Raw genomic sequence first — 18773 nt, 5'->3', positions numbered from 1 at the left:
TGACTTCTCTCTACATCAATGACTCAGTGTATCTTCTCCTTCCAGCCACAAGATTTGAAGCACCTAAGACAATACATCCCTGACACAATGGAGACCATATAGGAGGATATGCTGAAGGCGTCTGGACAGGACTGGACCACCTTCTAGACATCTGCCGTGTAACCAATAGAAATCGCTCTGAACATTTGTGGTGTATAGATAAGTCCTGGATAGATCGTGTTTCTTTCCATGTTGATAAATTTGTGTTCCGTTCTCCCGGGTAATTGAATACTGTTGAATATCATTTTGCCCCATCCTTTTGGAATTCCCTGCATATCATGTATGTGCAAAAATAAAAAATAGAGATTGAATTAAATGAATGTGAACGTCTGAAGTGGTTTGTTACAGAAGATGAAAAATATCTGTGCAGCGCTGAAGTTGTTAGGAAGGAACTGTATGGTATTAAAAAAAATGGGTGTTTTCCCAGAAACTGTGCCGCTCATGTCCATGGACTGGTTTAGCAGCTCAGGCTTTAGGACCCATGTATACTACAGAAATTTATCAAGTAATTTGTCAGTGAATTTCCTTGCGGATTCGGCTCCACATAGAACCTGCACTTATTTTTGCGCAGAATTTTACTGCGGAAATAAAAGTCCCTTACGTTAATGGGCTTTTCTGGGAGGATTCTGTCAAAAGCATGAACATGTATGAATCTGCTATTGGACTTCCGTAGTGTGCACTGAACAGCAAATCACCATTGATCTCCGTGGGATTCTGCTGTTTAGTGCACAGTATGGAAGATCCTTAGCAGAACATCTGATGCAAATTCAGATTCTGAATCCCAATACCTGTATATACTGTCTGCAAACTGTCCGTCATAGGTGTCACCTGACCTCTGATGTAGCATTACATGGCTGCCAGTCAGTTCAGATGGGGTAATGGATGTGTGAATATATGTATGTAACATAAAATTGCCATTTTGGGACACAAAACTTCCATTCTTCTCATGCTACTCCTTCCTGTTTTGCCCCCACCATCGAATAGAGGAAGTTGCTGGCCAACAACCAAGAGAACTTGAAGCCCGCTGAAGTTTAACAAAGGACTATACCTTATATGGTATGCTAGGACTAAGAACACCCCCCCCCCCCCACACTATTGAGGGTGGGAACTTACGTTAATTGCAATGGTGATATAAGCATGGACATTTTGCAATAAAGCTCTGAAGCAGGATTTTGAAGTACTTGAAACTGACATGGCTCCATTTGATTTACTTTGGTATATACATTTTGTATACAGATTACAGATTTGGACTGGAGCAAGATAGTTACTAGGTAACTGATAAAATCCATATCAGTTTTGGCGCTCGACTCACAGGGACCTGGGTTTTCGATTATAATCCAGTTGCGCAAAATTGTTCCGGAGTTTGTTGGCGACTTCAGAATCCGGATTGACATGGCTGGGTTTACTGAAATTGACTATTTCAGTTATTTTTTCAGTGACGGCCTGGTCAATCTAATGGTGGAGCAGACGAATCTGTATTCCAGGCAGTTCATCGCCCACCATCCTGATTCTTTTTTGGCCAGGCCCAATGAATGGCGCGCCATTGATGCAGCAGAGATGAGGACATTTTGGGCCCTCTTGCTGCATATGGGCCTGGACAAAAAGCCTAGTGTCAGGCACTACTGGAGCGGGGACGTCCTATACAAGACCCCGCTTTACAGTATGGCCATGACACGGAAGCGGTTCGAGGCCATTCGGAAATGCCTTCATTATGCAAATAATGCGGCATGTCCACCCCAAGGTGATCCCACCTATGACCGGCTTTACAAAGTGAGGCCGGTCATCGATCACTTTGGGGCCAAATTTTTGGAGGCCTACGTACCCCTCATGGAGTTCTCGGTCGGTGAATCTCTTATCAGTTTTAAAGGGAGACTCATCTTCCGCCAGTATATTCCCTTGAAGCTCTATAAACTTTGTGAGAGTACCTCCGGGTACACTTACAAGTTTAGAGTGTATGAGGGACGAGACTCCCGTATTGAACCCCCAGCTTGTTCCCCCACTCTGGGTGTTAGCAGGAAACTCGTTTGGGAGCTTGTGCACCCATTGCTGGATAAGGGTTACCACGTGTACCTGGACAACTTTTATACCAGCATCCCTCTCTTCACATCCCTTGCCGTCAGATCCACATCCGCTTGTGGGACCGTGTGGAGAAACCAGAGAGGCCTCCCTCTAAATTTGATCCAGACACCTATTCCCAAGGGTGAGTCCCGTGCCCTTGCCCATGAAAACCTGTTGCTGGTCAAGTATAAGGATAAGAGGGATGTCCTTATGCTGACCACTATTCATGGTAATGGCAGCTCACCTGTCCCTGTGCGAGGTACCACAACACCGGTCCTCAAGCCCAATTGTATTCTGGACTACAATCGGTATATGGGGGGAGTTGATCTTTCTGATCAAGTCCTCAAGCCATACATGGCCATGTGCAAAACACGGGTATGGTACAAAAACGTTGTGGTCTACTTGGTACAGGTTGCCATGTACAACTCTTTTGTACTGTCCCAGCACGCTGGCAACACAGGGACATTCCTCCAGTTCCAAGAAGAAGTCCTAAAGGTCCTGATCTTTGGCGACCGGGAAAGAGCAGGCTGGACTTCCCAAGGAACTTGAGTTATAGGTGCCAGGATCGTCCGAGGTCAACACTTTCCAGGTGAAGTCCCCCACACTGGAAAGAAGGGACGAACCCAGAAAAGATGCAGAGTGTGTTACACTTGCCCCGATCATCCGGGCCTCTGCATTAAGGATTGCTTCAGGGAGTACCACACTTCCATGGAGTACTAAATTTTTCCCTTCTCATTTTAATTTTCCATAATTTGACCCCAATGTACCAAGTCCAGAGTACATTCCAAGTTTTAACCCCATAAACCACTAAATTGCCCAAAATAATATTTAATCTGAAAAAATAAAAACTGATAAGACCTCTGGGTCATGGGTCACTGAGTCACTATCATCGGGGACTTTCTATTTTTCCTCAAATGCACAGCGCTCTCTCTCCACCTGAGCGGGGTGCGCATTTGAGGCAACAAGTTAGGGACGGCCACACACATCACATTCCCAGAATGATGATTCAGAGCATGGGGTTTGGGATGGGCATATTTTTTTTAGTTTTGGCTATGCTCTGGGTCATCATTCTGGGAACATAATTTATAATTTTATGTCCCACTGTACCCCATTTTAGTTATTTAGTGTACCCCAGTTAATTACCCCATGTAATGCCCCTTGAGGGGGGTCCCACTGTTCTGGCTCCATAGGAGAAAGCCAAAGCTCAAGGACCCTGACTGATCTCCGGCACCTCTGAGGCCGGTGTGCATGCTGTTTACGCCCAGATATGAGGTATGTCCTTACTCCAAAGAAATGTATTTACACATTTACAATGACATTTTCTCCTTTTACCACTTGTGAAAATGAAAAATTTGGGGTAACCCCTGCCTTTTAGTGTAAGAAAACCAAATTTTCACATCCCACTTCATGAATATTTATCAAACACCTATGGGGTGTTAAGGCTCACTGTACCCCTTGTTACGTTCCTTGAGGGACGTAGTTTATAAAATAGTATGTTATGTGATCTTTTTTTTTTGCTGTCCTGGCACCATAGGGGCTTCCTAAATGCGACATGCCCCCCATTTCAGCAAAATTTGCAAATGTGACTCCTCTTCTGAGCATTGTAGTGCGCCCGCAGTGCACTTGAAGTCCACACATGGGGTATTTCCATACTCAGAAAAGATGGGGTTACACATTTTGTGGGGCATTTTTCTAATTACCCCTTGTAAAAATGTAAAATTTTGGGAAAAAACTGCATTTTAGTGGAAAATAAGAATAAAAAATCATTTACACATCCAAAGTCGTCAAACACTTGGGGGGTGTTAAGGCTCACTGTACCCCTTGTTACATCCTTGAGGGGTGTAGTTTCCAAAATAGTATGCCATGTGGGTTTTTTTTTTTTTTTTTTTTTGCTGTCCTGGCACCATAGGGACTTCCTAAATGGGACATGCCCCCAAAAAAACATTTCAGCAAAATTTACTTTGCAAAAGCCAAATGTGACTCCTTCTCTTCTGAGCATTGTAGTACGCCAACAGAGCACTTGACGTGCACATATGAGGTATTTCCATACTCAGAAGAGATGGGGTTACAGATTTTGGGGTCATTTTCTCCTATTACCCCTTGTAAAAATGTAAAATTTGGGGGAAAACCAGCATTTTAGTGAAAAAAAAAATCATTTACACATCCAACTTTAACGAAAAGTCGTCAAACACTTGTGGGGTGTTAAGGCTCACTTTTTCCCCTTTGTTACGTTCCTTGAGGGGTGTAGTTTCCAAAATAGTATGCCATGTGTTTTTTGTTTTTTTTTCTGTCCTGGCATTATAGGGGCTTACTAAATGAGACATGCCCCCCAAAAACCATTGCAGCAAAATTTACTTTGAAAAACCAAATGTGACTCCTTCTCTTCTGAGCATTGTAGTGCACCAGCAGAGCACTTGACGTGCACATAGGAGGTATTTCCATACTCAGAAGAAATGGGGTTACACATTTTGGTGGGCATTCTCTCCTATTAACCCTTGTAAACATTTTAAATTTGGGGGAAAACTAGTATTTTAGTGGGAAAAAAAATTATCGTTTACACATCCAAGTTGTGAAACACCTGTGGTGTGTTTAGTCTCATTGGACCCCTTGTTACGTGCCTTGAGGGGTCTAGTTTCCAAAATAGTATGCCATATGTTTTTTTTTTTGCTGTTCTGTCACTAGAGGGGCTTCCTAAATGTGACATGCCCACCAAAAACTATTTCAGAAAAACTCACTCTCCAAAATCCCACTGTTGCTCATTCCCTTCTGAGCCCTCTACTGCGCCCGCCGAACACTTGACATACACTTATGAGGTATTTCCTTACTCGAGAGAAATTAGGTTATACATTTTAGGAAGATTTCTCCCCTTTTACCCCTTGTAAAAATTCAAAAACTGGGTGAACATGCCAGTTTAAAAAATGAAGATTTTGAATTTTCTCCTTCACTTTGCTTCTATTCCTGTGAAACACCTAAAGGGTTAACAAACCTTTTGAATGTCAATTTGAATACTTTGAGGGGTGCAGGTTTTACAATGGGGTCGTTTATGGGGTATTTCTAATATGAAGACCCTTCAAATCCACTTCAAAACAGAACTGGTCCCTGAAAAATTTCGATTTTGAAAATTTTGTGAAAAATTGGAAAATTGCTGCTATACTTTGAAGCCCTCTGATGTCTTCCAAAAGTAAAAACATGTCAACTTTATGATGCAGATATAAAGTAGACATATTGTATATGTGAATCAACATATAATTTATTTGGAATATTCATTTTCCTTATAAGCAGGGAGCTTCAAAGTAAAAAAAAATGCAACATTTTCAATTTTTTCACTTAATTTTTGAATTTTTCACTAAGAAATAATGCAAGTATCGACAAAATTTTACCACTAACATAAAGTAGAATATGTCACAAAAAACTATCTCGGAATCAGAATGAAAGGTAAAAGCATCCCAGAGTTATTAATGTTTAAAGTGACAGTGGTCAGATGTGCAAAAAATGGCCGTGTCCTACACTGAAAATTGGCTGGGTCCTTAAGGGGTTAATAATTGAACCTCTGGCATAAAAAATAAGAACTAATCCCTACATTTCGGGTATTGACGTGGGAGGTGTTAATCATCGTATAGGCCTCTTTGCTGACTATGTTGTCATAATATGTGGAGACCCATTAGTTTCTTTATCACATATAAGACAAGACCTGCACACATTTGGAAACATCTCCTATTATAAAATTAATAGCAACAAATCCCATATACTTAGCCTAGGCTTATCTACTAACACTATCCAGACTCTCAAATCCCGTTTCCCGTTTCCCTTGGGCAGATGGGTCCATATCTTATTTAGGGATAAAACTAACTTATCCCAGCACAAACTTATTTGAGGCCAATTATACATCCCTTCTGCAAAACATGAAACATACTACCTCTAATATCCCAGCCTTGGGAATCTCTATGTATTCCTAATTAATTCTTTATCCCCCAAGCCCGACCCAAATTATAACTAAGTGGGAACTTGAACTTCAGTCTCATTTTACTGGCCACCAATGGGAACATGCTCATTGAGCTGTGAGCAAACCTACCAAGCACGCCAGTCATTTAGAAACTTCTAGAAAGATTCCTTAAATTGAGACTAGAGGCAGCTCTTACTTGCTCTGGTCCCTCTCCATTTTACCCCACTCATACACTCACTCCATGGAACCTGTCGTGACTTCTTGGATTTTATTGATTTGTCACGCCGGGGGGTCGTGGAGGTCCGTGGCTGCTCCAGCACGCAAGGTAATCACTTCTTCCATTGCTTCTGCTCCTGGATCCTCTCCTTACCCTTTCCCCAACCCTTCTTTTCTTTACCTCTTTCTCTTCTTCCTCCTTTTCTCTCTCACCTGATGTACTTCTGCCATGGACTGCCCTTATGTTATGTTGGTTGTCACATACCATTGCTCAGAACTAGTACGTGCCAATAATATCTACATAATATGACTCCCTTCACCACTATGGAAGATGGAGTTCCCTTCACTGGATGTCGAGATGTGTTACACATTACTAGTATTGTTAAGGATTGGTTAATGTGCGGCCTTAATCTGTGAGTGACTACCGCTGTACTCATTTTTCCAAGCATCGACGTAAGAAAATTCACACCTGGCCAGGTTGGTATGAGTTTCCTCCTCGGTATCACAGGGAGTTCTCCTTTATTACAGGAAGTAAATTTTGTTTTTTTACAAACTGACAGAAAGGGGAGGGTGAAAGGTAAAATTATGAGTCATTCTATATGCTGATTGGTCCTTTGAGCGTTGCATAGCATAAGTCATTTATGTTGCAAGACTTCTAGCTTGAGATTTCTCCATCTTTCCACGAAGTCTAATGTTTAGACGTCTTGTATCCATAGTCTCCATCTCAAGGTTCTAATCTTAATTACGGGCAAAGAGCAAGCTGAAATGTTTTGATTTAAGGAAAGCAAAGTTCTTCTGCACTATTTAGCAATAACATATAGCATTCTGATGTATATGGGTTAAAGGGTAGGGGAACAGATATATTTTTCCAGCAGCAATGGCATATTACTATTAGTATATTGATCAGTCATAAGAAACATAAGGGTCACCCCTATCAGTCTATGTTTGAGTTCACCCATCTATATACCAGTCATGGTCATCAGTTACTTAGCTTTTATATTAGTACAGAGATGCCCTACAATATGTCTACATTTTAGGTACAATACATGTTGAGGTTAACAGAACTGCTCATTAGTGTGCAAGAAAGTCTAGAAAATACACTGCAAAGGAAAAAGATTGGGCACCTAACTATGTCTGGTAGTGGTCTGTGCTTACTTTGATATGAGATGTATGATTGCAGGGGTCCAGCTGCTGGGGACCCCCACAATCTCTGTGCAGCCCCCGGGGCGCTGCCTCCGAGACAGGGACATGCCATCACTGCCAGGCCCCCTACTGACGTCATACTATGCCCCCTCCATTCATTTCTATTGGAGGGGGCATGGTATGACATCCCATAGACATGAATGGAGGGGTCGTGGCCGTGATGTCACTAGGGAGGCGTGGCCGTGACATCCCTGTCTCAGAGGCAGCTCCCGGCACAGAATGCTGGGGACTGCACCGAGATCGTGAGGGTCCCAAGCAGCAGGACCCCTGCCATCATACAGTTTATCCCCTATCCTTTTGATAGGGGATAAGATGTATAAACCTAGAATACCCCTTTAACTCTGATCTCCAGTTATACTGGGTGTATACAGAGGCTAAAAAACAGATCTTGACTCTGTGTTCTGGAATCTTCTATGCAACACTTATCCTTAACAGTACCCCAAAAATGTCAGTAGATGGCAGGGCTGCTTAGCTTATAGATCTAAATTCAGTGTGGGTGGTAACTATATGGTAACTCTTTCACTGCCTGTCAGGAATACTGGTACAGGTAATAAAAAGTGAATAACGTAAAAAATAAAAGAAAAATACTATATATAATAATTTATTTTTGACCAATGTGTGCTGCTGCAATCCTCTTTTTTTTTGTATACTCTGTATCTGCCATGGCAGTGTGCACCCGTGTATTAGGCTGTTGTGCTGGCTATCTTTCTTTTTTCTTGTATGTACAATTCAGGGGGAAATGGCACCCTGTTTAACTGTGCACCCCTCCCCCTTTTTCACAGGTGGAGTTTTAAATGGATCCAGCATGTCACCCAGTCAGAGGCTATATGCCCAGCAGAGGTGAGTGGATAGTTGAGCGTGAGGCCCAGAATTTGTGCTAGGGTCCCATCCTAAATGAGGCCACCTCCCCGTGGTGGATGGGGGACACGTTTTGATCAAAAAGTGTGCTAAGAGCCTCAGTCACTAATAGTGAACAGCTGTCAGTAATGGTCTGTCCTCGGGAGGAGGAGAGTCCTAGTTCCTATCAGTCCTGGGGACCAAAGAAGCCCAAAGTCACAAATCAGGTACCAAAAAAATAACAAACAGGGTACCCGCACTCACCGCAGGGCTGCAGTAGCTTGACTCCTCTGGCAACGACGGACGACCAGATCTCAGACACGAAGCAGGGCGCTCCGAAGCGAGGCGACTGGCGGCAAAGTTTCGCGCTAATTCCGCTTGTTCCGGCCTAGAGTGTGATATGTATATATTGGGGCTGCACGATATGGGGAAAATGTGCGATTGCGATAATGGGCCTCAATATTGCGATTTCAATATGAAATATTCATTCTTCCCCATATCACATCTCCCTCCCATCACATTCTCCCCCTATGTCACATTCCCCCTTTCACATTCTCCCCCCCCTCCCTCTTGTCACATTCTTCCCCATATCACATTCTCCCCACCATCACATTCCCCCCCAGTCACATTCTCCCCCCCTCCCTCTTGTCACATTCTCCCCATATCACATCTCAACCCCGTAACATTTCCCCCCCCCCTGTCACATTCTCCCACCCCTGTCACATTCTCCCCCCCCCCTCACCCCTCACATTCGCCCCGGTCACATTCTCCCCATAACCCCCCCCCCCCCCGTCACATTCTCCCCCCATCACATTCTCCCCCCCCGTCACATTCTCCCCCCGTCACATTTCCCCCTGTCACATCCCCTCCCCCCCTCTTGTCACATTCCCCCCGTCACATTCTCCTCCACCTGTCATATTCTCCACCCCCCCATTACATTCTCCCCCCTGGCACATTCCCCCCTGTCACATTCTCCCGCCCCTGTCACATCCCTCCCCGTCACATTCCACCCCCTGTCACATTCTCCCCCATGACATTCTCCCTCTGTCACAATCTACCCCCCCTGTCACAATCTCTCCCCCTGTCACATTCTCCCTCCCCGTCACATTCTCCCCCCCTATAACATTCTCCCTTCCGTCACATTTCCCCCGTCACATTCTCCCTCCCCCTCTGTCACAATCTCCCCCCCCCCCGTCATATCCCCCCCGTCACATTCTCCCCCATCACATTCCCCCCTGTCACATTCTCCCCCCCCATCACATTCTCCCCATCACATTCCCCCCTGTCACATTCCCCCCCGTCACATTCTCCCCCATTACATCCCCCGTCACATTCTCCCCCCCCCTCTGTCACATTCTCCCCCCTCTGTCACATTCCCCCCTCTGTCACATTCTCCCCAACCTGTCACATCCCCCCCTGTCACATTCCCCAGCAGCATCTGAGAAGTTGCCCATAGCAACCAATCAGATTGCTTCTTTAATTTTTGCAGAGGCCTTGTTAAAAAGGAAAGAAGCAAGCTGATTGGTTGCTATGGGCAACTGGGCAACTTTTTCTCTGGATAGGTTTTGATAAATCTCCCCCAATATCTCCCTTTGGGATACTTGGGGTATTAGCCATATAGACACATGAATATAATATAGTGTTGTAATGTCCCCAGATTCCTAACCATCATTATAAAGAAACACATATACAAATGGTGGCAGCCACAGCCTTTATTGACAGCAAAGATGGTAGAAAATGGATGGGGTTAGGGTATTAGGGTTTTTTCTTCCTGAATAGCCTTTTACCCATCCGATTGTCCTCAGTCTGAATGATGACAGGATGATAATAATCCGACCATGCTGGACACACAAAGCTAAAATCATTAAAGATCTTGTGAGTTTTAGCTGTGATTTCCAATGGTTGTTCCACAAGGTGCCCAGTTTCTTCAGCATTTGGGTAAATCATAGCAGGAGCTGCCGTCATGTTTGCTGGTGGTCTCATCCTTCTGGCTTCCACATCATTCCAGTTAATGTCTTCAAAAAACTGATGTGTCCTGATGTTGCATGTAACTCCTAACCTCTGAAACTGGTCTTTACAAAGCAGTCCTCTTATGATGTCTACTGAGTCAGGAGTCAGGAACCATGGGTAAAATGCATCATGATCATTTATCATGTAAACTGTAAGCCGTCCAGTTAGCATTTTATAGAGGATGACGCCAATGGAATAGTAGTCCACTCCTCTCCCATGTGCCTTGTTCTTTACAAGTTCTGGGGCTGCGTACCCCGGTGTACCTCTGATCTTCAGGAATACATCTCTCGCAGCAAGGCCAAAATCTGTTATTTTGATGTGGCCATCTTGGGTTAGGAGAATGTTTCCTGGTTTGAGGTCCCTATGGACAATGTCTTTACTGTGTAAGAACTGTATGCCACAAACCACCTCAGCTGTGATAAATTTTGCTGTTCTGACTTTAAGAGGACTGTACCTTAGGATAAAGTCATTCAGATCCCCTCTGGTGGCCACCTCCATAACATAGTAGACACTTCTTAGTGATTGGAAGGCTGCCAGGCCATGGATTAAATAAGGGCACTGGTGGGAGAGTTGGAGGACATGGCGCTCTATGAACGTGTGTCCATATCTTGTGAACCACTTCTTGTTTGTTTCTTTAATGGCCACATATTCTTTTCGTATGATGTCTCTTCCTAAGTAGACTTTGCCATAACCTCCTTTCCCAAGTATACTGTGTAAAGTGAAGCAGTGTAGTGATAGGGGGACTGTTTTAGATGACGTACCAGACTGTAGGATGGTATGATCCCCCTCATCATCTTTTTGCTGCTCTTTAGATGTACTGGGTCCTGGGATTTCCTCTCTGACCACATATGATCCTCTCCATTTTAGATCAGCAAGCCACTTCCAAGGTGCCTGTAGCTTGACTAATGAGACCCTTGGACATTTCTTGGCTTCATGTGCTGATTCCTTGTGACCTGTTTCGGAGGAAATGTCTGGAGTTTCCTCATTGAGTACATATGATCCTCTCCATTTTAGATCAGCAAGCCACTTCCAAGGTGCCTGTAGCTTGACTAAGGAGACCCTTGGACATTTCTTGGCTTCATGTGCTGATTCCTTGTGACCTGGTTCAGAGGAAATGTCTGGAGTTTCCTCATTGAGTACATATGATCCTCTCCATTTTAGGTCAGCAAGCCACTTCCATGGCGTCTGCAGATGGGCTAAGACACTTGGCCTTTTCTTGGCTTTCTCCAGTCCCTGATTATTACAAGAGGTCCTACCTTTGCTGTCCATCACATCAATGTTGCTGGGTCCTGGGAGTTCACTCAAACTTCTCTTTTCTTTGTCAGAAGTTTTTCTCATCCAGGTCCCGGCGTTTCGCAGGTAACCTAAGAACCTGTTCTTTTTTGGTTTCTTAGTCTCCTGGCCATTATCTCTCTGCTCGATGGCAGTTTTGTTCTCCTTCTTCTCTCCTTCTTTTTCTAAATTATTTCTCTTCTTTGTTGCCTTCATTGTATGAAGAATGCGAAGAAAAATATCTCTCTAGAATCGCAGAAATCGCAAGTGAGCACTCACATATAACTTTCCTGAGTAAGTAGTAGCAAGTGAATGAGGGAAAGTCATCAGCTTCGTCTGTCTGAATAGAACCTTCATGATGTCATTGTGATGTCATCAACTGGATTTTATACTTCAGTAAGTGGAGGGATAGATAGAAATATATATATTGTATTTTTTTGTGTATGTATAAAAAATATAAATTTTAACCAGAGAATCTTATTTTTCACAGTCTTTAAGTGTATCTTTGCAACCATATTGGTGGAGTGCTGCAGTGACGGTTGACCTTCTGGAAGTTTCTTTTATCCGTACTCATCTGTTTCCTTCATGCTGTCAATATGGCTGTCAGTGTACTATAGCAATACAGATCACCATCCTTTCCAGCTTTTCCGAGGCAGCTGGAACTATACTGGTTGGTCATCATGGTCGTCTTGGTCATCATCATCACTGTCTATGTGGGGCTTTTGAAAACATTTTCATTGATAGCCACCATTGGTGGACATCCAATGTAGTGTTATTTAACAATACCTAGATGACCCCATATTTATTTAGAACAGAGAGGTAGTGGATATTTTGCACCCTTATTTTCTTCATCATACTTTAATGTTAACCCTTGGGGTAATCAGTTTCACGAGTCATTTTAGTAAGGAGAGTGTTGAATTCTTGGACTTCATTCTCCATAGCACCGTCTCCCGTGTGTGACCCAGCGCCATGTAGAGACGGGTGCTGTGGATATGGGAAGCTCTGTCATATAGCATCTATAGACTATTGACTATGGTGCCCAATGCTGCATGGTAGCCATCTGTCTACAAAACATTAGCTTTAGGAAATACTACCAAATGATACAGGACACAGTTGGCAATTTTCATTCTCATGTGTCGGGTGAAATGTTCTCTATTAAATATTATATAAACTGTCCATCCATCTATATTATAGAGTATTCTATATCTAATAGAGTGCAGGTATAAACAACAATATGTGGGGCATACCACCCAGCCCCTACATTGTCACTTAATCATAGATGGAATATAACATTAAAATCAAGAAATACAAAGGTCTCTGAATGTAAAGGGGTACTCTGCCCCTAGACATCATATCCCTAATCCATAGTATAGGGGTAAGATGTCAAATCGCTGGAATTCCAGCCGCAGGGACCCCCAGGATCTCCGGCCTGACACCCAAGTAATCTGCTGCACGGAGGGAACTCCGCTCCGTGCCATATTAAGAGCGACCACAACAATCACCCCCTCCCATAGACATTAAGAACGGGGTAGTGACGACCACGGCCACCGGCAGCCTAGGGCAGCTGGGGTTCTGAACATAAAATGCCAGGGTGCCGGACCAAGATCGCGTGGGTCCAGCGTCCAAACCCCCAGCGATCAGACATCTTATCCGAAATCCTTTTGTATAGGGATAAGATGTCTAGAGGCGGAGTACTCCTTTAAACACACTTTGATAATTCTGACAAGATGGCCGAAAGAACACATTCTGACAAAATTACACAAAATATCCAATAGATTTTATTTTAGCTTTTTATTTCGTTTTTATTTTATTTTCTCATATACAATCCATAGAATCCCAAAATACCCATAAAACCCATAAACACATTTGACAAATTAAAAACTGTGATGGCGGAACACGAGATATGATGAAACAAATAGTAAATCTACATATGAAGAAATGACAGACATACAATACAAATTGCATGTGCCCGGAATCTAAAGATATTCCAAATATTGTAGATAATTAATCTGAACAATTGCACAAATATCCAAATATATTTTATATTCTATATACTATAGTGCACATTGGCCCAATAAATAGAAATAACACTGCACAGTACATAAGTAAAATTGCTATTAAAGCAATGCTGCCTGTCCCCTGGTAGGGACCCGCACCCTAGGGTCTGTAGGACACTCTTCACCTCGTGCTCTTTCATCTCACCCTCCAGTGCGTTTCTCTACAGACGATTGTGCAAATATATATTAAATGTATGGACATATATATGTATATATATATATATATATATATGTGTTAGTTATACTGTTGGACAACCTATTTTAGGGATGTTCTGTATATCCCCCAATGTTTTACCTGTCCATCTGATATTTTACACCGTAATACCCACCTTAAAGGAGTACTCTAGTGCAGAGTATTCCTGCTCCGTCCTGCCCGGGCTGCAAAATAAATGAAAATGAACCATCACTCACCTCCCTGGGTTCCCGCGGAGCGTCACTACAGCTGATCGGTCCTCCGGTGCATCTCCTTCATACTTCCGGGTGTAACGAAGCGTCACATGGCGCTCAGCCTATCGCCGGCCGCCGCGATGTTCAGCCTCGGCCGGCGATAGGCTGAGCGCCATGTGACGCTTCGTTACACCCGGAAGTATGAAGGAGATGCACCGGAGGACCGATCAGCTGTAGTGTTGCTCCGCGGGAACCCAGGGAGGTGAGTGATGGTTCATTTTCATTTATTTTGCAGCCCGGGCAGGACGGAGCAGGAGTACTCTGCAGTAGAGTACTCCTTTAAATAGTTTACACAAAGTTTGTCTTTTAAATTGCAGTACTGAAAATGACCACTCTATGTCCCCACGAGCTACCGAATTTCCTCTCCACAATGGAGAATTCCCTTTCCCTGCTCCCCCATTATCTCTTAGAGTTAAATATATAGTTGAATCTCAGGCTCCGAAGTATTTGATGCCCTTTCTTTCACTATTTGTAATAATGAAATCCCATAAAATGTTCTTTATATAACTCGGTCTCTGTGGTGATCATCTAGCCAGAAGTATAATGTCCTTCACAATTTAGCAATAAAGTTGATCATATTAATATTCTTATTAGTGTGTCCTCTCTGCAGAGTCCTTCATAGCAACAAAACAGCAACCGGCTTGGACCTGGACAAATAAAACATAAATCTTTTAGATAGATTTACTGAAATCTGAAGATTGTTTTGAATGAATAGAGTCAACTGTTTCGTTAGCTAAAGCAGAATTTCCCAACCAGGGTGCCTCCAGCTGTGGCAAAACTACAACTCCTAGCATGCCCGTATGGCATGCTTGGAGTTGTAATTTTGCCAAAGCTGGAGGCACCCTGGATGGGAAACACTGAGCTAAAGTTTTCAGTATATTTTTAGCATTAATTGTCAAGATCTCTGCTTGCTGTCATTCAATAGGAGCCATAAAAATCAGTCCTGGTCATGTGATGTGCTCACAGCCTCATGGCTTGTTACTGTGCGGGATTGATATAACAAATCGCGGTGAGTCCATCCCATTCATTAAGGTTCCTATTGAATCACAGCAATACCCATTTACTACCCATTGATTGTCCATTGCAGAAAATCTGCAGGTGAATTTCTACAGCGAATAGTGTACCTATGAACATACCCTTCATCTATATATTTTCTGAGTGGAATTCCACTTGGTTTTCCTTTGTTCTCAATGGGATCCTTCTACATTCACACTAAATTCCTCCTTGGAAATTCCAGATCTCAGACTCCGCTGATAGAATGAACACTTTCATTCTTCTGTCGAAATATGCTCGGAAACGCATTCCCATCTTTTGAGACATTGCATTTGTGAGTGGTCCTAGTGCTGGCTTGTTTCGCCGGCACCCACCCCAGATGGAATCTCCACCCCAAAAATATCTCCGGACTGATATTACATAATGTAAATGAGTCCTAGGGGCACATTCACAACTATGTAATGGGGGGACACACTATCTATCCAAGTGTTGGTAACACAGGAGATGTCTAGGCGGTAGTTCAGTGTATTCTAGGCGTGTGTCAGCATATCCTCAGATATGGTCTTCACTCCATTGTGTCAGGTCCTCCAGATCATGTGGGGGGTGGGGGGGGGGGAAGATGTTCTCTTTAGCCATCATGAAGGCAGCTTAACATTGGTGAATTGTTGTTTCCGGCATGGCCAACACAACGTTCCGGTATCTGAGAACATTCAGATGGAAACAACAATTCAGTAATAGAAAAAAGCTTAGATGGAGCACTCACCACGTAAATCTTCTTCTTACAGTCTTTATTCCATTACGCTTCAATGTACATGAACAAACACAGGACACGTTCAGGGGAGCGGGTTACGGACAGGAGGCGGGGAGAACACAGGTGGAGGACGACCATTGTTCTCTTCTCTCGAGTCTGGGCCGGAGAAGCGCTGATAGCGTGAAACAATGGTCGCCCTCCACCTGTGTTCTCCCCGCCTCCTGTCCGTAACCCCCTCCCCTGAACTTGTCCCGTGTTCGTTCACGTTCATTTAAGTGCAATGTAATAAAGACTGTAAGAAGAAGATCTACGTGGTGAGTGCTCCATCTTAGCTTTTTTCTATTTTTGTGCAATATACTGTAGCACTTTAATGTACAGCACCGCACATCTTCTATTATCTGGGATTTTGTACAATTTTTGGCCGTACATATAGTACTGTTCCGTGACACAGCAGTGCCGGTACCTCCACATCTTTATAGTGACTGAACAATTCAGTAATGTTGCAGTGGTCTTCACAATTGTCAGATCTGTCACCTTGTGACTTCTCTCTACATCAATGACTCAGTGTATCTTCTCCTTCCAGCCACAAGATTTGAAGCACCTAAGACAATACATCCCTGAGACAATGGAGACCATATAGGAGGATATGCTGAAGGCATCTGGACAGGACTGGACCACCTTCTAAACATCTGCCGTGTAACCAATAGAAATCGCTCTGAACATTTGTGTTGTATAGATAAGTCCTGGATAGATCGTGCGTCTTTGGATGTTCATAAATTCGTGTTCCGTTCTCCCGGGTAATTGAATACCGTTGAATATCATTTTGCACCATCCTTTTGGAATCCCCCTGCATAACATGTATGTGCAAAAGAAATTTGTGTTTTCCCAGAAACTGTGCCGCTCATGTCCATGGACTGGTTTAGCAGCTCAGGCTTTAGGACCCATGTATACTACAGAAATTTATCAAGGAATTTTGTCAGTGAATTTCCTTGCAGATTCGGCTCCACATAGAATGGAGGAGGATTTTGTCAATAGCATGAACATGTTTATTCTTTCAGCATAATCTGGATCTTCCTTGGAAGATCTGCTACTGGACTTCCATAGTGTGGATATGCCTGATGAAGCGCACTAGCGCAAAATGCGTTGCATGCTGGGAATATAAGCTGATTGCTTCAACTGTTGCCTGGTCCCTCAGCGCCCTATCATCCACTGGTCTGGAGGTCGTTGGTTTTATATTGCTTATATTGTGGAGCGGCAGCAGAGGGATCTGTTTCATGCTATTATCCAAGTTGTGCTGGCACTTGCACAACTAACATTGGTAAGCGCTCTATCATTACTAGCGTTTCCACATATGTTATTTATTGCACCATGGAGCGCTCCTTTTTGTCTGTATTATGAGAGTATAGAGACAGGGTTATCCACAGAAGACAACCGGTTAATGTTCAAAACAAATCCTAAAATTCCTAATTTCTAATAGTTCTGCTTCTAATAGTTCTGACATATGAAGAGTTTTCCCAATAATTTGGTTTCCATTCAGATCATTCAGTGTCAGTGTTTGCTGAGAATCTGGTGTATATACTGTGTTCTCCTACTAGAATCCCCTCTAGCACTTATTTATACTTATTATTAAAGAAAAATAACAAGACTCGTGGTGCAAACCATATGGAGCGGGGAGGGACTTATTGAAAACATAGCTTTTACTAATAATCAATTAAAATAGTGTAGATACTATATCCCAATCATGGGAAAAAAAATTATAAAATTATTGCCAGACAACAACGGTCATAATCATTTGGAGATGGATGTGTGGACCGTCTCTGCCCAAAAGGGTCCCAAATGATAAGACACTATACAGAAAATACGAATGTATATTACAGTATATTATGTCACATATGGGCTCGTGACCCAACTCGTAGGTTTCTCGACGTATATCTGCTGAGATGTACCTGCAGCCTCAGGGGAAACCTTCCAAAGTATTTGCATAAGATATAATTTGCATAATATGCTACAGGTATAGTGTAAGAACAAAGAATTGTAAGTGCATCCCAATCAGCTGGATGAGGGTCCGATACTTATGATGTCAAGTATACCAATACAATAGACCACATGCTGTGGGAGTTTTGAAAGCCACAAGACTCCAGGTACCTAAAAAAAGTTAAATATTGTCGTGTTTTCTATTTTCCAGATGGAAGACTTTGATTTCTCAGAGTTTGAGGATATGGACGATAGCGGTGAAATATTTGAAGAATCCCCTCTTAGTCTGAGCGGCAACCGCTCGTATAAACACCTTGTCACGTGCTATATAACTATGAGGTAGGGTATATAGTGGACATTGAACCCTTTTGTGCTGAATTATTTTTTACTGGTAGATTTTACACTAATTATAGTTTTAGTACAGTTGGGATTAACCCCTTAAGGACCCAGCCATTTTACACCTTAGGACCAGAGCGTTTTTTGAACATCTGACCACTGTCACTTTAAGCATTAATAACTCTGGAATGCTTTTACATATCATTCTGATTCCGAGACTGTTTTTTCGTGACATATTCTACTTTAACATATTGGTAATTTTTTGTAGTAAATTGAATCCTTTCTTGGTGAAAAATTCAAAAATTTCATGAAAAAATAGAAAATTTAGCATTTTTCTAAATTTGAAGCTCTATGCTTGTAAGAAAATGGATATTCCAAATAAATTTTATTTTTATTCACAAATACAATATGTCTACTTTATGTTTGCATCATAAAATTGACGTGTTTTTACTTTTGGAAGACACCAGAGGGCTTCAAAGTTCAGCAGCAATTTTCAAATTTTTCACAAAATTTTCAAACTCACTATTTTTCAGTGACCAGTTCAGTTTTGAAGTGGATTTGAAGGGCCTTCATATTAGAAATACCCCACAAATGACCCCATTATAAAAACTGCACCCTCCAAAGTATTCAAAATGAC

At 42.8% G+C, this 18773-nt stretch overlaps 1 long non-coding RNA gene across 1 annotated transcript; it reads left to right on the top strand.

Moving 5' to 3' along the window:
• The first annotated feature begins 12060 nt into the window (after positions 1–12060).
• On the top strand, positions 12061–18145 carry LOC130267320 (uncharacterized). The gene is made up of 3 exons (XR_008843142.1): positions 12061–12248; positions 16410–16623; positions 18012–18145. It is a non-coding gene; the product is annotated as an uncharacterized LOC130267320 (long non-coding RNA).
• The last annotated feature ends 628 nt before the right edge of the window (positions 18146–18773 follow it).

The sequence above is a fragment of the Hyla sarda genome, chromosome 4 (assembly GCF_029499605.1).
Source record: "Hyla sarda isolate aHylSar1 chromosome 4, aHylSar1.hap1, whole genome shotgun sequence".
In the NCBI taxonomy this organism is placed as follows: Eukaryota; Metazoa; Chordata; class Amphibia; order Anura; family Hylidae; genus Hyla; species Hyla sarda.
Note: the sequence above shows the minus strand (reverse complement) of the source record. Positions and strands in the feature narration are given on the sequence as shown.